Source organism: Pan paniscus, chromosome 1 (genome assembly GCF_029289425.2).
Source record: "Pan paniscus chromosome 1, NHGRI_mPanPan1-v2.0_pri, whole genome shotgun sequence".
Classification (NCBI taxonomy): domain Eukaryota; kingdom Metazoa; phylum Chordata; class Mammalia; order Primates; family Hominidae; genus Pan; species Pan paniscus.
Genome location: NC_073249.2, coordinates 80961548 through 80982599, shown reverse-complemented (window position 1 = coordinate 80982599; position 21052 = coordinate 80961548). Strand labels below are relative to the sequence as shown.

General features: G+C 37.8%; 1 protein-coding gene and 1 long non-coding RNA gene across 4 annotated transcripts in view; one reads left to right on the top strand and one right to left on the bottom strand.

Annotated features, from left to right (window-relative positions):
* The window catches only part of DPT (dermatopontin), a 407189-nt gene that overhangs the window by 87261 nt on the left and 298876 nt on the right, over positions 1-21052 (bottom strand). The gene's annotated exons all lie outside the window — the stretch shown is intronic.
* On the top strand, positions 2681-9465 carry LOC130541456 (uncharacterized). Its single transcript, XR_008955520.2, has 3 exons — positions 2681-3797; positions 5333-5441; positions 8904-9465. It is a non-coding gene; the product is annotated as an uncharacterized LOC130541456 (long non-coding RNA).

Genomic DNA, 21052 nt, shown 5'->3' with positions numbered 1-21052 from the left:
GCAATATACTTTCTTAATATTCATATCTGTAGCAATTTTAACATGACACTTAATGCTATGTATCACAACCTTCAACTTATTTTAAGTTTCTTGAGAAACAGGATCATGTTTGTCTTTACTATCTCCATGCCTAACATGGACATGGGACATGACACAACATAGCATAAAATTTATGACAAATAAATAAAACAAAGGAATGAAAGAATGAATAGAGTTTGCATACATATAAGACCTCACATGTCTCTTTATAAGCATAATCTGAAACGTAACACTAAATTATTTCTACATCAAGTACAATAAATAAAGACTTTTAAATAAGCAGGTTTCAGGCATCCTTTAAGCTTTTAACTGAGAAGTGACTGTGTAGTATTAGATTCAGTTTAGTCATTTAGATGAGCTACTAAAAAAGATGAGCTAGCGGTTTTCCAGTCTGACTGTCTTGGTCACCTTATCTGATGGTTTATTTGATGATTCTCTTCATTTCCAGGCAGTGTATCAGCCAGCAGTTAATCCAGGGATTTACTGCGATAGAGTCAGAGTTCAAATACTGTATTCATGTTTCCATGTTCTATGGAGCACAGCTTAATGGGATGTCAGCTGTTACAGTTCATCCACAAAATGATGTTTATTCCAAGTGAAAAAGAAAGATAGTCTATGTAACACTTGGTTTTTAGTTAGAAAGGAATTGGAAATAAACAGAATTTTCTAAATCAAATTGTCAAACTAATGTAAATAAAATAACTCACTCTGAATGGAATTCACCCAACAATTTTGAAGGAATTCAAAGGTGACACTGCAAAACTATGGCTATTCTCCAATATTCATTACCAGTGGCTACTACAGCAGAAGATCGTCAACATAGCTCCCATCTTTGGGCTATTTTCCAGCAAGAGACTGAATACTTGTCTCACTTTCATATTGAGCAAGGACATGGAATCTCTGACAAACGAGGAAGACTTTGAACACTTAAGCAAGCATAACCTCCTGAGAGAGTAAGTCTGTTTTCTGTCCAGGAAAATCTTGGCTAGCTAATTTACTTGAACTTTTTTTGGATGATAAATTCAAAAACAGAAACAGAATAACCAAAAGGGCTATTATTATCAAACTTTATAAACAAAGCACTTTTACAGTTTTAAATTTTAAATTCTAAATCATTGATTTATCATATTAAATTAGTTGTAAGCTATTTAATTTAATCAAATAATTTATTAAATTATTATTTAATCCTAAATTAAATTTAATCCTAAATTAAAACAATTGGTCTTGTTGGAGGAGCTTAGGGAAAGTGGACAATTACACAATGTTTAAAGGTTGCACTCCTCTTCTTTGGTCCAATGGTAAGCAAAGATCTCCACCTGGATGTTCCAAAAACATCTTAACTCCACATGTCCTCAGGTAGCTCATTATCTTCCTCTCCAAACCTGTTCTTCCTTCTTCCTATAAAATGTTGGTTAGTAGTGCCTCTATTTTATCCACCAACATAAAAAAAAATCACCCAAAATCTTTATTTTGGAGAGATATATCTTGCTAAACCATAAGTCTAATCATATCTCTTCCCTAATTAAACTTTTTAGTAGTTTTTCATTGTTGATAGAATAAAGTCCAAATTCTTTAGTGTGGCATAAAAGGGTCTTCAACATTTGAGCTCCCTCTTTCCAGCCACATCTGCTGCCAGGCTTCTTCAGCGTTAAAATGTTGTTTTTAAAATAAACTTGGTATGTTCTTTTTTCCTTCCAAAATTTTATACATGTGGCTTCCTCTGCCCAGCATGACCTTTATCCCTTTCTCCTACTAACAAATTCTCATCATCTTTCAAAATCCAGTTAAGATATTAACTCTTCCATTAAGCCTTCTCTGCCACAATATTAACTTCAATGATCCTTAAGCAAAACCTTTCTTCTCTAGCTAAATACATAGAACTATAACTCAAATATTGGTCTAAAATTAAAATGCTAATGGGAGACTTAAAAGTGACAGAATTGAGGGGGCCTCATGACCTTTGAATAGGTCACATTATCCAATCAATTTCACTCTAATATACTCACGTACAGATGGGCAGCTTTCCTACAACCCCAATAAGAGATGATTCAGGAGGCAAAGGTAGGGCACCAAAGTTATGAGCTCTAGATCCAGGCCGACTGGGATTATAAAGACTTAAATACGGAGCAAAATGAATATGCTAACATGTATTTATTTCATATAATAAATGTATCCCAAAATTTAAGATAAATAAAAAATTAGGCTGGGTGCAGTGGCTCATGCCTGTAATCCCAGCACTTTGGGAGGCCAAGGCAGGCGGATCACCAGGTCAGGAGTTCAAGACCAGTCTGGCCAACATGGTGAAACCCCGTCTCTACTAAAAATACAAAACTTAACTGGACATAGTGGCACATGTCTGTAATCCCAGCTACTTGAGATGCTGAGGCAGAAGAATTGCTTGAGCCCGTGAGGCAGAGGTTGCAGTAAGCTGAGATCACGCCACTGCTGCACTCCAGCCTGGGCAACAGAGCAAGACTCCATCTTGGGAAAAAAAATCAGCTACATGAAAATTTTAATGTATTTTATGCTGTGTGACTCTCTTCTTTCTAGGTCCTTAGGTGAAGGAAAGTAAGAAAGATGGCAATACAGGAAAGGAACTAATATTTAAAGAATACTAGTATCTCTCTGTGTCATTTATGTCTACCTCATTTCATTTAACCTTCAAAAGCATATGATTATGTAGATGCTGTAATGTTATTTCAATTTTACAGAGGAGTAAATTGAGGCACAATAATGATAAGATATTTAGCCTTGGCTGGGCATGGTGGCTCATGTTTGTAATCCTCACACTTTGGAAGGCCAAGGCAGGTGGATTGCTTGGCCCAGGAGTTCAAGAGCAGCCTGGGCAAAAACAAGAAACCCCATCTCTTAAAAAGATGCAAAAAATTATCCAGTTGTGGTGGCTCACAACTGTGGTCCCAGCTACTCGGGAGGCTGAGGCGGGAGGATCACTTGAGCCTGAGAATTAGAGACTGCAGTGAGCCAAGATCGCACCACTGCATTCCAGCCTGGGTGACAGAGGAAGAACCTGTCTCAAAATAAAAAAATAATAATAAAAAAATAAAAAAATCACCCTCATTTCCATGGCCAGTAATAAAAAGAGAAACAGAAATTTTAATACAGGAATGATTACTGTACTTCTTTGTGGGAATTGTGGTAAGTTGATATTTCAGAACAGGCATGTAACCCCTTCTGCCCAATGACACTGGAGGGAAAGTCTACTGCTGGGTAGGATTGGGGCTTTAGAGAAAGGCTCCATGTTACACATCCTTCACCAGAGCATTTTCTTCTGAAAATCCTTTGTAGCAGATTCTATTAGCTTCAGGTAACAGGCAATTATGTGCTTTAAGAGAGAACCCCTCTCCCAGGAAGTGAACATGATTGGCACACCAACTGGGGTAATTCATCTTTCCAGGGATTAATTTAAGAAAGGGCATGTAAGACTGCTTTAACCAAAGAGACATGAGGGGAAGTCTGCTTGAAAGGAGGTAGTAGTCCAGAAAAAGATTTTGTTTTGCTTTATGAAAAGGAAGCAGGAGGAGAAAGTATTATTTTTTGTCTTTAGATTTACCATGAGCATGTGATGCTTAGCACTATGGCAGCCATCTTGGTACCCTGAGAAGAGTCACCCTAAGAGAATATGCCAGCATTCTAGGAAAAGCAGGGCAGGGATGGAGAAAAAATCCAGGGCCTGGATGACATTGCTGAGCTGCTTAGTTAACCTAGAACTATCCTAACTCAAGATTTCTCTTTATAAGGTAATATATTTCCTTATATTTAGATCATTTGAAATTTGATTTTTGGTTACCCTGCCTGAAATGTGGTAACTGATAAGGCTTTTCAATTTCAGGTTTGTTGATAGGGGTTTCTTTTTCCTGGGATAATATATGATATGTGTATACGTGTCTGTGCATGTATGTGCTTAAGGGATAAAGGAAAGAGAAAGGTGTCTCTATTCATCCTTAGAAAGTTAGAAGTTTAGTGCAAATTTTTAAAGTATAAAGGAAAACGGCAGATTAATTTTGAAAACAAGAAATTAAGAACAGGGAAAGGACAAGTGTTATGCAGTTGAATGGACATATGCTCAGGAAGGGTGTGTGTCTGTGTCTGTGTGTGTCTGTGTGTGCATGTGTGAGTGTGCATATGTGTGTTCCCTATTTCTCCATATGTTGTATTTTCATTAACTGTTCAAAAGACTAAAAAGGCTTACACTGAAGTTATTGTGTAGTTTTCTGTGAGGTTCATGGTTAGGGCAAAATTCAAAGGCAATAGGAACTTTCAAGCACAAAGAGCTTCAAACGGTGTCCTCTTTCATGCTTAAAGCCAACTTACTTCTCCCTTGGAGCAGAAAAAGCAAGTAGAAGATGCCAGAATTGAGGAAACCCCAGAGAAGACATTTGTTGGTTATCTGTCGAGTAGTCCCCTTACCCTCTTTCCAGCTGTCTTTGATTTGTTCTTAAAGGTTCCTGTATTTCCAGGAAAACTGAATTTTCTCTTTGCTTCCTATTTAGAGCACATACTGCCAAGGTTAAGCTGATAACCACATTTTATCCTCCAGCTATGATGATTGTTAAGGGGTGCGTTTGTTGCCAAAGCTGGTCCAATCGGACTAACTTTCAGAATGATTCTTGGGAATCCAGTGCAAACACTCTTGCTGCATGAGATGCCATGTAGCCCTGAGATTCTGGCAGCCATCTTGGGACCAGCCTCAAGATGAAATGGATATCAAAATTGGGTCCTTGGGTGACATTGTTGAAGTACTAATGGAAACTTTACCTGAAGCTAGTCCCACTTCTGGAATTTTTAATTTCATGACCCAATACATATCATGTATTTTTAAGCTAATTTGAAATTTTGAATTTTTTATTTTGGTCATTTACAACCCAAAGCCTCCTCTGTGATGCAATCTTTTGGAATCATCTAGTGCTTTCCTCTCATTTTATAAATAAGAAAATGAGGCCCTAGAGGGAACTTACTTGCCCAAGGTCAAACAGTACATAGTTAAAGATCTGCTACAGGAAGAAAAGTTTCCTGACTCCAGTCTGTTCTTTTCTCATAAACTTTTCCTCCCACATGTGTATAGAGAGTGGTGATATTTTCTAGCCAGGCAGAAATTAGCAGAATGCCAGGCAACCTTTTACCTACAAACTAGTTTTAAAAAAAGTATTTATGTGGCTACTGGGATTTCTTGGATGCGTTGCATTAAGTAATTTGGGGGTATATAAAATGAAATCATACTGGGCCATTCTGCTTTTCTAACCTCTCCTTAAGACTATATGTATTTGCACTACAGAATCTCTCTTGCAGGACTAACACAGGCATGTGGAGAATTTCTCAGAGTATTTCCACAGCAACCAACTGGCATGAAGAATACTTTGCTGAAACATGGGGTTCAGAAGCAGGTATAGAGCTCCAAATCTGATTCTTCCCTACCAATTGCATGTTTGCCTTACTTGTATATATCTCTTTGGGTGTATATGAATGTATGTGCGTGTGTAAGTGGTATGTACACAACAATATAGTTTGGGAAGCTTTGTAACTAATCCAACTTTACTTACCTTTTCCTTTTTATCTTTTTCATTGAGAAGGATCTTAGCACCTCTTGCTCACGTACTCTGTATTTCTCTCACTCTTTCCCTCTCTTCCTTCATCCCTCCCTAACTCACTTCCTCTCTACCTCCTATGCATCCATTTCACTATGGAAATGTTTTCAAGTTCCACCCTCTTGACCGTTATTTGAAAGGAGAAAAATCCTCCATTTCAGCTAAGCGTGTGCCATGCATAGTGGTTACTATGGAAATACTCAAAGGAAATACCTGAAAAGAGATGTCAAGTTGAAAAACAATATTTTCTTCAACCAAGGTGTACGGAAATGAAATGGGTTACTTTATAAAGCAGTATATTAGCTGTCACTGGAAGTGTGTAGCATAAAGTTTAGACTACGTAATATTTTAGAACCACACCAGCAAAATGCCTACGGATAGGAATCCTACGTGCCTTTTCATCATAAGGCATTCTCCCTAGGCTTTTTTTCCCCCATCTTATTCTCAGAAAATTAATAAACTTCCCTATTTCCCCAAAGCACTGAAATATAAACTATTTTTTTATTGATGGATGTATTCAGCAATATTTGTTGAGTACCTACTATGTACCAGGCATTGTGCTAGGCCCTGAGGCCACAAATGGAGGATAAATATTAAATTCCTGTTAAATGCCTGCCCCCTGGAGAGAGAAGGAAGAAATGGGAATTGTGACGTTAAGAAGGTAATGTTTTGTTTTTTGAAAAAATAGCTCTGAAGCAAATGTGAAAAAGCATTTTTAAATTTTGGTTTTTGATTACATGGGTGCTTTTTATATTATTATTGGTTCTCTTTTGCATTTTTCAATTAAAAATAGATTGTAAATAAAAGGGATTTTGTGACATTCATGTAAGGGGAAAACTGAAACATGTCTGAAGAATTTAGAAATATAGAGGTCTTTGGAGAGCCTACTCAGAGCTTGATCTTGAAAATGACGGGAGTGGGCATGAGACTAAACTGTGCTGAGGAGTGAGGGGTAGAGGGGAGGAAAGGGGGAAGTGAGTTTGGACGTTAGAAAGAAAGGCTGGAAGAGGGATGTGGGTTGAGGTGTATGCTCTTCATTGGGTAAGACTTGGGCATTTTTAACGCTAATAGAAAGGATTCAATTGAGATGTAGGGTCTAAATATGTAAGAGAAGGAAGGCGAAATTGTTCACAAGAAGATAAAGCAGAAGGGTCCAAAGCACAGAGAGAAGGACCAATGGCAGACAGGATGGACAACTTCTTTTCCTACAGTGAAAAGGAGCAACATTAGATTCTGATGTAGATAAGTTTGTAGTCTTTATGGTTGAAAATTGAGGGTATTATTGATGGTTTCTTAAAGCAAATACATGCACATACACATGCACACATACTCACATTATATATATGTATATATAGAAAACTATGTAGAAGTCGGCCGGGCACAGTGACTTGCGCCTGTAATCCTACCATTTTGGGAGGCCAAGATGGGTGGATTGCCTGAGCTCAGGAGTTCAAGACCAGCCTGGGAAACATGGTGAAACACCGTCACTACTAAAATACAAAAAAAAAAAAAAAAAAAAAAAAAAAAAATCAGCCGGGTGTAGCGGCGGACGCCTATAATCCCAGCTACGCGGGAGGCTGAGGCACAAGAATTGCTTGAACCTGGGAGGCGGAGGTTGCAGTGAGCTGAGACTGTGCCACTGCACTCCAGCCTGGGAAGCAAAATGGAACTCTGTTTCAAAAAAAAAAAAAAAAGAAAGAAAGAAAAGAAAAGAAAAAGGAAAAAGAAAACTATGTGGAAGTCAGAGATCATCATGGTGGCTTAGTTCATTTGCTCCTTATTGCTAAAGTGACATCAAAATGCCACCTAACTACTGAAGTCTGGTTTTCCTTGACTTCTATCCATGCCAGGAACCCTAGTTACTGCTGTAGACTGCTTTTTTTTTTTTTGTCTTTATCATCCAAACATTTTCTTCAACTCTAAACCACTGTCCTGACGCAGGGCATCTTCATTCCTCATCTGGATTATTTCAACAGTTTTCTAACATGCCTTTCTATTTCCAATACAGTTTCCACACTGTAACAAGAATTTTATTGCTAAAACACAATTCTATTAATGAAATTTCCGTAACTAAAACTGTTCCATGGCTTTTTACTTTCTTTGAGATGAAAGGTTGCCTCCTAAAACCAACCTACAAGACACTTTGTAATCTGGACCCAACCTGACTTTCTCATCGTTCCTCATTGCAGATCCTGTCTCTAAATCAGACTGAAATTGTTCATCATTCCTTACATTTCACTATGCACTCTCTTGTTTGTGGGCTTTTGTGTTTGTTGTTCCCTCCATCCGGTTTATATCCTCCTACTTCCTAACCTTCACTTGGATGACTGTTAATGTCTTCCTCAGTTCTCTTCTTAAATGTTATTCTTCCAGAAACTTCTCCTGATGCCCCAGGACTGCAATGGCTGCCTCTCAAACGGGCATCGAAATCATCCTGGCCACACCCTATCATAGCATTCCTCTATCTTTATCACACACACACACACACACACCTCTCTCCCTGAAGGGAGAGAGAGAGAGATAAAGAGATATGTCAATATATTGTGTTCCCATCGTTCTCTGCTCATCTCTTCTTAGCCCGTAACACACTAGGTACAAGAATGGTCACTTGCTCTATGTTGTCAATCAGACTGCAACAAGAATTATATTGCTAAAATGCAGTATCCACAATTTACCACTGTGTTCTCAATATCTTGCACATATTTATTATATATAATATATGAACATATATTTAATACACATTTATGTAAAAATATATTTGATATATAAATTTATATACTTATATGTAAATATATTTACATATCATAAAGATGTGCTATATATATACACATATATATATACACAGAGAGAGAGAGAAAGCCTATGTTATATTTACCACTGTATATTTACCACTATGTGTGTTATACCACTGTATGTTATATGATATACTGCTGTATGTTATATTTACCACTATATTTACCACTGTATCACCAACATCTTGCACAGTATCTGGCTTATAATAAGCATTTTAAAAATTGTCAACTAAATGAATGAATAAATAAATACATTTTTTACAAAAACTAAAACAGTCACTCAGGATGATCAAAGGTCTTTCCATCACCAAATAAATAAGTGGTAAATCTGAAACCTGAGCTCTCTGAAACCTCCTCCTCTCCTGTCTGTCTCCTCTCTTCTCTTCTCCTAATACTATCTTACCCTAGGAGATGTCATCCACATGGCTAGCCATCTATATAGTGATGACTTACAAATGTGTATTTTCAGCCCACAGCTCTCTTTCGGACCTCTGAAGTCACACCCAGTGGTCTAGTCAACATTTCCTCTTGCAGAGATTGTAAAGGTTTCAATCTTAACACCATGTGACTAATTCAGTCTCTATGATCAAAGCCTTATAAGAAAGAATGACTGGTTGACCCGACATGGACCAAGTGACCATTCTTGTTCCCAGTGTGTTGTGGGCTAAGAAGAGATGGGCACAGAATGATGGGAACGCAGAGCGAAAGGGCCCAACTCTACCAGGAGGGGTAGATAAAAACTCCTGAAGAAATTATACAAAAATAGAATACTTACAACAGAATTCTCAACATCATTTTTCCCTGTTTGAATCCAGGAAGTCAGCAGTTGGTCACTTAAGAGCACTAACCCCTCCCTGGTTTGAAGATGTTCTTGACTTTAAATACAAACGTCTGATATTCCAGCTTAGACTCCTCCACAAGAACTAGACTGTGATCCTATTTTGGCTTCCAGCTCAGTCCCTCTGCTACATACAAGTCCTGACTCCAGAACTCTGTGGGATAATAAAATACAAGATCATAGCTTGAAAATAGAGCGTGCATCTGGTGTGGATTGTTGTTTTGGCTTAATTAGGACTTGCCGTTTCCTGAATTCCTGTAATCTCATTTGATGAATTGTGTTGGTTACTTGCTCTGCAGGCTTTGAGCATGTGGCACATATCAGAGGAAATGATTTCCCCTTTCTTCTTTGAAAATCATCTTCTGGTGCATTAAAAAAAGAAAGCAAATGTTTTTGGATTTCTTTAGCTGTCCATAGAATTACCAGTGCTGTGATAGACATTTACTTCTCTGGAGGAAGAAGGGCTTGGGTCCAGTGCATTCAGCTACACATTCAATTCAACAGGTTCTAATGTGCACCTACATGTGCAAGGCACAGTGGAAGTTACAGAGATGAGTAAAACATTCCTACTCTCCCAGGATTTCTCAAGCCAATTCAGGAGACAGATCCACTGACAAGTAACTAAAATGCAAGGCAGACTAGATAAAAGCTATAATAGAGATAATCATCCCTTTCATTTACTTATCTCAGTTTACTTTACAAAGAGCTTCCATACACATTACCTCATTTGATCCTCACAATGGCCCTGTGAGATAGGTGTTATTATCTTCATTTTAGAGTTATGGAAAACCAAGATTCAGAGAGGGTAAATATCTTGCCTACATTCTCACAGCTAGTAATTGGCATATAGATCTTTTGAATCCCAGTCCAGTACCATGGAAGGTCATAGGAGGGAGAGAATGACTTCAGCAGAAGCAATAAGAGAAAGTCTCATGGAGGAGGTGGGGTCTGGGTTGGGCCTCTTCCTTCTAGAATCAAAGTGAAAAGGAAAGTAATTCCAAAGACAGAATAAATATGTGAGTAAAGAAATCTTATTGATGTGGAGGTGGGAGAAGAATACTAAGTAGTTTGGGTGTCTATGACTTGCCAGTTGATATCATCAAAACCCATGGAACAGATATAAACTGAGCACTATATTATGTACTTGATTTGATTTTAGAAAACTGTTTTAATTCTCAAGGATTACTCAGCCAGGGGAAAAACATACACATAAAACAAATGAGTCTAATACAAGAGCATATCTAAGTAGTAGCCCTATTGCAAAGTACAGATAAATGCCATTGGAGTAGGGTTTTATTTTTATTTATTTATATTTCATTTTACCATTATATTGATTGACTGCAGGGAAGGTAGTTTTATTATAAATGTGGAAATATTAAATTGCTCTAAAGAAATCAGTGTTTTAGGGAGACAGACATAGAGTTTCGGGCTGAGAATGAGAAAGTGTTGAAAAGCTCTGAGTGAGTCAGGGCTCCCATGCTCTGTGGCCAATGAGTGTTCTCACGATGGGTGTGGACTAATGATGCTGCCTAGCAATGCTTATTGGGCTTGAAGAGGGATTGGCGGGTTTAAGGAAGATGAGGTGAGCCCTCTGTGTGAGGTGCTGAGCCGCGCTGACTCATCCCACGCCAAAAGAAGCAACCCCATTGGAAGAAGGGAAGAAAGAAAGTGGAGGAAGATTGAGCCTCTGGTGCCCAGGCAGGCAGAAGTGCAGCAGCTGGCTATCCACCGAGTCTAATGTCTTTCTGGCAGGATGCTGGCACACAGAACAACATGATTTCACTTAATTCTAACACCAAGTCTTGAAATACATTAAATGGGTATCATAAATGCATCTACAAGTAGCAAACACTCTTAAAGGAGTTTAATAACCTACTCAGAGTCACACTTAATACCATGACTGTTGAATTCTGCCAGAACCAGAATTCAAAACTAGATCTATTTGATCTATTTGTTAATACATATCAACTGTGTGTTAACAGAGTATCTACTTTATATTCACTTTTATCACAATTCATTAGTTTAATAAATAGTGTAGCAGACATGCTATGTCCAAATTCACAAAGTTGGGAGAAATTACAAAAATGTTGTTATCAGATTTGGGGAACTCAGTATGTGCATGTATGTGTGTATATTTGTTGAGGGGGTGTGTATAGAGAGCAGGACCTAGGGGAGTATGTTTAGATAAAGAAGAGTTTTATTTTGGTTTTAAAATGAAAGATAACAGGCCAGGTGTGGTGGCTCATGCCTGTAGTCCCAGCACTTTGGCAAAGTGAGGTGGGTAGATCACTTGAGCCCAGGAGTTGAAGACCAGCCTTGGTAACATGGTGCAACCTTGTCTTTACAAAAAATACAAAAATTAGCAGGGTGTGGTGGCATGCACCTATTGCCCCTGCTACTTGGGGTCAGGTGCTGGGGTGAGAGGATTGCTTGAGCCCAGGAGGTCAAGGCTGCAGTAAGCCATGATCCATGCCACTGCATTCCAGCCTGGGTGACAGACAAAGACTCTGTCAAAAAAAAAAAAAAAGAAAAAAAAAGAAAAGAAAAGAAAAAGGAAAAAGAAAGAAAGATACCAAGAGCACATTTGTGTCCCCAGGGGAACAGGCAAAGGAGAGTAAAAGAATGGCGACAGGAGGAGGGTGAAGACTAAAGGTCAAAGTTTCAAAGAAGGTCAAAGGGATGGGACCCAGAGCACAGGAGGGAAGGAGGGACCCTTCCTCTACCACAGGGGAGAGAAGCAGGAGGCAATAGGAGAGATGCAGGTGCCTTTTGTGAAACTTGCAACGTCTGCCTTTATAAAACAAGGTCTGTTATATGGTCTTTTTGGTCCATTTGCCATTACACACTTTTTTTTTTTACAGCTTTATTGAGGCATACTTAACATAAAATATACTGTACACATTTAAAATGCACAATTTGATAAACTTTTACTTACACATACACCCCTGAAACCATTGCAACCGTCGAGAGCATGAACATAACCATCAACCACCTGAGTTTTCTCATGTCCCTTTGTAATACCATCTTCCAAGCCTTCCCCAGCCCCACCCCTCCTAGGCTAACACTGATCTACTCTCTGTCACTATAGATTTATTTGCATTTTCTAGACTTTCTATAAATGGAATCATACCACATATACTATATTTTGTCTGGCTCCTTGTGCTTAGCATAATTCTTTTGCGATTCCTCCATGTTGTGTGTGCATCAATCGTTCATTCTTTATGTATTGCTAAAAAGTTTTCCAATGTATGAATAAGCCACAATTTGTTTATTCACTCACCTGTTGAAAAATGCCTGGATCATTTTCAGTTTGTTAAATAAAACTGCTACAGACATATTCATGTACAAGTTTTCGTCCAGATATATGTTTTCATTTCTCTTGGCTAAGTACCTGAGAGTGAAATGACTGGAACATATGGTAGGTATATGTTTAACTTGGAGTAAAACTGCCAATTTTCTTCCAAAGTGGCTGTACTCTTTCATGCTTCCACCAACCACATTCTAGTTCTTCCACATCCTTGCAAGCACGTGATATGAACAGTTTTTTAATATTGTAACCATTCTGATAGATGTGCAATCTTATCTCATCGTGGTTTTAATTTGTAATTCCCAGCTAATAAATAATATTGGATATATTTCATGTGGTTATTTACCATCCATGTATCTTTTGTGGTAAAATTTTGCTCAAGTCTTTTTTCCATCCTTTTTTTAAAAATTGAGTTTTAAGAGTTCTTTACATGTTCTGAATACAAGACCATTAACAGATATTTTACTTGCAAATATTTTCTCTCAGACTATGGCTTGTGTTTTCATTCTCTTAATAGTGTTTGTCACATAGTAATAGTTTTTCATTTTTATCAAGTTCAAATCATCAAATTTTTATGATTTGTGCCTTTGGTGTAATATCTAAGAAATATTTGCCTTACCCAAGGGCACAATAATTTTTCTCTTTCTCTTCTTATAGGGAATTTACAGTTTTAGTTTTACATGTGGGTATATAATCCACTTTGAGTTAATTTTTGTATATGCCATAAGTTGTGAATCTAAGTTCACTGTTGTGCATATGAATAACCAGCTATTCCAGCAGAATTTATAGGAAAAACTATTCTTTCTTCATTGAATTACCCTTTCACTTTTGTCAAATATCAATTGATGACTGGGCACGGCGGCTCACACCTGTAATCCCAGTACTTTGGGAGGTCAAGGCAGGTGGATCACTTGAAGTCAGGAGTCCGAGACCAGCCTGGCCAGCATGTTGAAACCCGTTTCTTCTAAAAAATGCAAAAATTAGCTCGGCGTTGTGCCGGTCATCTGTAATCCCAGCTACTCAGAAGGCTGAGGCAGGAGAATCACTTGAACCCAGGAGGTGCAGGTGGCAGTGAGCCGAGATTTCGGACTGCACTCCAGCTTGGGTGACAGAGCGAGACTCCATCTCAAAAAACAACAACAACAACAAAAAACTCACAATCAATTGACCATATATATGTGGCTTTACGTCTGGACGCTGTTTCAATGATCTATTTGCCTACCATTTCAGCAACGCTACTTCGTCTTGATTATCATAGCTTTAAAATACTTTTTAAAGTCAGGTAGTATGATAAGTCCTCCAATTTTATCTTTTTCATAGTTGTATTGGCTATCCTAGGTCCTTTGAATTTTCATATAAATGTTAGAATCATCTTGACAATTTCTGCAAAAATATCTACTGGGACTTGAACGGGATCCTATGGAATCTATACACCACTTTGGGGAAAATTGACACCTTTTTTAAATTTTAGTTTGAAATAATTATTGGTTTACAGGAAGTTGCAAAGATGGTACAAAGAAATACAGATGCCCTTCAGTCTGTTTACTCCAAGGTATTTATTTGTTCAATGTGTGTGTGCAGTTCTATGTCTTTTTATCAAATGTAGGTTTGTGTAACCACTATCACAGACAAAATACAAGACTGCTCATCACCACAAAGATCTCCCTTGTGCTACTCCTTTATGCTCTTACCCACCTTCCTCTCCATCGTTCCTAGCCTCTGGCAACCACTCATCTGTTTTCCATCTCTATAATATTTTTGTTTTAAAAATGTTATATGTGGATTATATATAACATTTATGTTATATATGGATTTATGTTATATGAGGATATATATAACATTTATATATAAGCTTTGAGACTGGCTTTTTACACTTAGCATAATGCTTTTGAGATCCATCCAAGTTGTTGCATGCATCAATAGTTCATTCTTCTTCATTGCTGAGTAGCATTCCATGGTCTGGATATACCACGGTTTGTTAAACCATCCATCTATTGAGGGTTATTTTGGTTGTTTATGGTTTTTGGTCATTACAAATAAAATTGCTGTGAGCAATTGTGTACATACAGGTTTTTATACATATGTACATACTTGTTTCTCTGAAGTAAATGCCCAGGACTGTAATTTCTTTCCTTTTTTTACCTTTTTGTTGTTGTTGTTGTTGTTGAGACAGAGTCTCGCTCTGTTGTCCAGGCTGGAGTACAGTGGCACAGTCTCATCTGACTGCAACCTCCACCTCCTGGGTTAAAGCAATTCTCCTGCCTCAGCCTCCTGAGTAGCTGGGACTACAGGTGCATGCCACCATGGCTGGCTAATTTTTGTATTTCTAACAGAGATGTGGTTTCACCATGTTGGCCAGGCTAGTCTCAAACTCCTGGCCTCAAATGATCTGCCCACCTCAGCCTCCCAAAGTGCTGGGATTACAGACATAAGCCATCACACTCAGGCACAGGATTGTAATTTCTGAGTTGTATGGTATGTGCAGGTTTAGTTTTGAATGACTTCTACTAAATTCTTTTTCAGAGAGGCTGTGACATTTTAAAATTCTTATCAGCAATGTATGAGAGGTCCAGTTTCTTTACATCTTTATCAGAATGGGGCATTGTCACTTTTTTTTTATTATGTTAGCTATTCTGATAGGTATGTAGGAGACATACCTATCATTTTAACAATATTGTAACATTTTAACAATATTGACTCTTCCAACCCATCAATACAGTGTATCTTCATTAGGTCTTCTTTAATTTCTCTCAGGAATGTTTTTGTAGTTTTCAGTGTGCAGATATTGAATATCTTTTGTTAATTTAATTCGTGGGCGTGCCACATTTTTGTTGCTATTGGAAGTATCATTTTTAATTTCAATTTTCAGTTGCTCATTGCTAGTATATAGAACTACAATTGATTTCTGTATATTACTTTTGTATCCTGCAAACTTTTTAAACTCAGTTATTAGTTCTAGTATATTTTTGTAGATTTCTTTAGATTTCTACGTAGACTATCATGTTATCTGCAAATAAAAACAGTTTTACTTCCTTCTCCCCAACCTGAACACCTTTTATTTTATTTTTTTCTTTCCTTATCAAACACTGACTAGAACTTCTAGTATGAGATGGAATACAAGTGGTTGATGGCAGTCATCCATGCCTTGTGGCTCATCCTAGAGTTAAAGCGTTCAGTGTTTTACTGTTATTGAATTCATTGTAGGGTTATTATAGATGCCAGTTACTAGGTTTAGGAGGTTTTTTCTCCTACTACAGTGCTGAGAATTTTATAAGAAAAGAGTATTAAATTTTGTTGAAATATTTCTCTCACCACTCATTTTACTGAGGTGGTCTGAAACCAAACTTACAATTATCACCAAGGTATGCCTATATAACAACAATAAGACAGAAAAAATTCTATCAGTACTATAAAGAATTGGGTTTAGTTGCTGCTTGCCTATGGCAACCTACATAAATCATTCTGCAACTAGATATAGTATTTGAATTGCCAATGCTATCATCACCCATTTCTGGTAAGAGTAGAGGCATGATATAGGACAGGAGAAAACCATTCTCTTTAAAAAGTTTAATTTTTAGTTCTACTCCCCAAGTTATTATAGGAGATTGATTGGCTATGCAACCCACCTACAGAGAACAGCAATTTTTACTACAGCCAAGAAGGAAATAAAATTGTGTCTCTAGGCCCTCCGTGCTATTGAAAGGAGATACACTGTATTTAGAAGTTTGACTTCTGGTAGATGTACCAGGCACAAAACCATTACAGACTAAAGAAAGATTTGATGGATGCCGAGAACTTAGGAAGGAGAGCTGCCTTGAAGCAATAACACTATGTCATGTTCCTTGCATACTGAAAAAACTTTCATCAAACTATTTTGTGAGACTTTTTGATTTTTCTGCAGTTCACTCTTATAACTCTTTGCAAGGCCAAGGTAAGATATGCCCACACTTGAAGATTCTTGCTAAGAGTTTTCCAAATCAGAATTTTTCCCAATTCCTCTGGCACATTCTACTGATCATCCACTTATCACCTGACTCCTATTGAAGTACAGCATTCATTAGTCAGAAGAACGCAGGATTGGGGAAGATCTTAGAGTTATTCATTTACTCCTTGGCATTCTTCCTGTTCTGTATGCCCACTGATGTTCTATGCACTTTGTATGATTAACTCACTTAATCATTAATCATTTAATCATTCCAATAACATTTATTGAGCTCATACCAAGCTTTTACAATATATTAGGACTAATGCTTGCTGTAAAATAGCCCTTCTGTCAAGGAATCCACAGTAAGTTAGGTGAGGTAGACATGTAACACAATGTCTTATAATTACCTCTTTAAAAGCAATGACTAATTATGCAAAGAAAAATACAGAATGAGGGAGGAAGGATACCTAATCTAGGAGACAGGAAAGAGGGAACATGTTAGGAAGAGCTTCCTGAAGGTGCCATCTGAGTGCTGAGTCTCAAGCAAGAGCCTGTAGAATGGAGTGAGGCTGTGATGGGGCATGGTGGGTGGGGAGAGGGGGCAGGACATCTCAAGCAGAAAGGAGAATGGGAACAAATGCACAGAAGCAATAAATACAAGATCTATGAAAGCCACGACCAGCTTCTTGTTGCTAGAGCACAAGGATTGAGACAGGCAGTGCAAGAGAGAAGGCTGAAGCTATGGACAGGGTTAAGTGAAGGAGCTTAGTCTTTGACCTGCGTAGACAATGGAAGTCCACTGAAGAATTTTAATTAGGGGATAAGTGGTCAGATTTATATTTTATATGTTTCATATAGTTTAGATAGTCTGGTGGCAATGGAGGGAGGTGCATAACTGGAAATGTACAATCAGTTAGGACATTTGTACTATTAGAATTATGAACTTCAGCATAATATATATTCATATTATTAATATAGTAAACTGTTTTATAGTGTATTAGTCTATTCTCACACTGCTATAAAGAACTGCTTGAGACTGGGTAATTTATACAGAAAAGAGGTTTAATTGGCTCACAGTTCTGCATGGCTAAAGAGACCTCAGGAAACTTAGAATTATGGTGGAAGGTGAAGGGGAAGCAAGCACCTTCTACACAAAGTAGCAGGAAAGGGAGAGAGAGCAGGGAAACTGTCATTTTTAAACCATCAGATCTCCTGAGAACTCCCTCAGTATTACAAGACCAGCATGGGGGAAACCACCTCCACAATCCAATCACCCCCCACCAGGTTCCTCCCTTGACACCTGGGGATTACAATTCAATATGAGATGTGAGTGGGGACACAGAGCCAAACCATATCATATAGCTTTCTGTAGTGTACTTGAATATGCATTAAATAATAAATCAACTATACTGAGAAAATCTTAACTTTAAGAAATTTTTCATTAACTTAAATTTTCTTTTTTTGTTGTTATTTACTTGAAGGGAGCCATGTTTAGGCCCATTTCTGGTTAACAACTAAAGGGAATTGAAAAAACAGTTAGACCTTCTCTCTTCTACTCTTGTCACAGCCATCGATTAGCTGTGAGTCATTGGAGCAAGGCTCAGTTTCTCAAACATAAGATAAAGGGATTAGAATAAATGGTGCTTAAGTTCTGTTTAAGCATCAAAGTTCTATGAAGCAATGTTTATTGTATTTAACATTTTCTTAGTCTTCAAAGGGAATTGAAGGCAGATACATAAGTGCCTTTATATATTTTATCTCTCAGTGTTTCTGAATAGGATAAGTAGTGTGAATATATGTGATAATTAAACCTCACAGATCTGCAACATGAACAGTGTAGAATTAAATACACATACAGTGCTCATACTAAATAGGAGATAATGCATTTTTGCATATGCCAGTGTATCCAACTATCCAGAATAAACTTATGTGCCAAAATAGTGAGTAGAGTTTAATTTTTATAACTTAAAACATTTTTTAAAATCCCTCTTTACTTTTTCTTGAACGATCCTCTGATTGAATCTGTAATTTGGAAAAAGCTGAGAACTGGCTAAAGGCTTTAGTCAAGAAGAAAAGTCATTCCCAGTTGACCTATTTTGGACTTATAACCTCCAGAACTATAAGATAGTAAACTTGTATTGTTTTAAGCCCCAAAGTTTGCGATAATTTTTAACAGCAGCAATAAGAAACTAACATACTTCCCATAGCCAGTTTGTGCAGTGAACCTTCATCTTCCTCAGCAAACATGCTTCCCTCTCTGTGCTCCTGTTTTTAGGGGCTGGCATCATCACCATATACCTATTTATCCTACTAGGAGTCATCTTTGATCTCTACCTCTTCACCACATTTACTTCATCACCAATTCCTGTTCATTATTTCTACCTCTAGAGTAACTCCTCCATTCTGTTGTATTTCCCTGTTACTGCTGTTTTCAGGTTACAATTTTGAACTGCTGGAGTTTTGTGTTCAACTCTAGTCTATTCTCTGTACTTTCAAATTTTATTTATTTATTGTTGAGACCCACAGGAAGAAATAAATTCCACATCAAGATCTAGGGCACACACACACTTCTGAAGCAAAAGCTTCATGAAACAATATTTCCCATACTCTTTTGCAGTATATGCTGATATTTTCTATCCTATGTATTTAATTTTGTAAAAATCCAGCTATTTGTGATTTATTGCAATGGTTTCGTAACTGACCGATGGATCATGACCTGTAGTTTAAGAAGATATTTTCCTACATGGCCACCAGAATGCTCTTTCCAAAATACAATTATTTTTCCTTAAAATCTTTCAATGCCTTCATTACTCTAAGGATAAAGTTCAAACTCTAACATTGTTTCTAAGATCCTCCATCACCCAGTCTTCTTATCACAGTAGCTTCGTCTTTCTCCACTCTAACTGCTTCATTTTCATTTTACAATCCAACCTTACCTCCTTACTTTCTGGACTCAGATTGAGTCTCTGGGCCTTTGCAAGTCATGTTACCCTGTTCAGACTGTCTTCTACATATCCTCTTCTTATAGCTAATTCCCACTTAGTCTATTTTCTTAGATTAAACCTCACTTCCCTCTAAATGCTTTCTCTCAATGCCTGGACTGGGTTAGGTGTCCCTTTCGCCCTCCTGCATTCTCCCTTAGCACCCAGGACCCCCTGAATGGCAGTGCTTATCAACCTGTATTTAATAACAATAGTGCTGTTTAAGAATAGAGACTGGGTTTTGTCCCCTATGAAATACCTAGCGGGCCTTCAGTAAATACTTATTGGATAAATAAATGAAACCTAAAAATTTTTAAAAAGTCAATTACTTTGAACTAAAATTCTATTAACATTTAAATTGTCAATAGTAATAATTTCTTGAAATATTCTATTGGGATAGAAAACAAGTGGTCATTGCTAAAATGGCAATGTGTTTCAGGCCTATATCTCATTTGTACTATTACAAATATCATGGCAGGTAGTAAGAGGTAGGATGTGCTTTGCTTTGTTAAAACCTGGTAATAGTGCAGGGACTTGCTTAAAGCAACATTTACTATCCTTCACATTCAAGAAGACCCTGGTTTATAACCTGGTTGGTTCTTTCTCTTTAAGAACATTCATAGAAGAGCTTTAGTTGCTTTACCAGTGAGCCAAACCATCTATGACAGTTCACTTTCATGGTCTTTGAAGATGCTATTGGCTGATTTTCTGTTCAGCAGGTCATTTCTACCATTTAACCACCCAAATCATTAAAATGGACAAAATAAATGATTCACTAAGACACTGTCTTATGACCAGGGACAAGATGTCTTGGCAACGACTTGGTGTGTATGTTTGTCTCATAAAGGGGAAATCAATAATCCCATCACCAAGTATCTAGGTTGTCCATCTGTCTAAAATAAACACACAATCATTTATTTCCTTCTTTGGATGTCAACCCAGCTTTTAGAGCAGTTTTCTTTAAACAGCGTGAATGCACATGGGTACATATGGACAGAAACAGACACACACATTCTCCATGAGAAAAGAGAGCAAGTTCTATATAAGGAACCCACGATGGGAAACAGCCAAGTGAAATGCACCTGGATGTCTGTGTAGGCAGTCATAAGATTGCCAGTGGCCAGCAGAAGATGAAAGGGAATGCCTGCTTAGGAGAGAAGAGCACGCCTTGTGCAAACATCGAAGCGCTGCTTCTAAGAGGGGTAATTTTTATATTGCTATTGGCAGACATGGATACTAATGCAAATCATTCAGGGCCCTACAAAAGGCCTGACATATTCTGAACTTGATGGGAGCTGGTTGGGACTGTGGCATTTATCTCCTTCCAGTCCTTTAAAGTGACATGACGCCTTCCTGTCTCCAGTCTCAGGCTGACCACTTGGGGTAGTTGCTTTCAGGCCACTGTGACAAGAGCTAACCGCTGTGGTTTTGTGTTTGGTGTGACAGGGCAGCAATCCAGAGCTGAAAACAATGGAGACTGAGACAGAGAGGCTGCATTCGCTGAAAAGTTTTTTACAGCACTCACTTGCAATGTTCAGTGTTCTCTTAAATAGGGTAAATGTGGCCC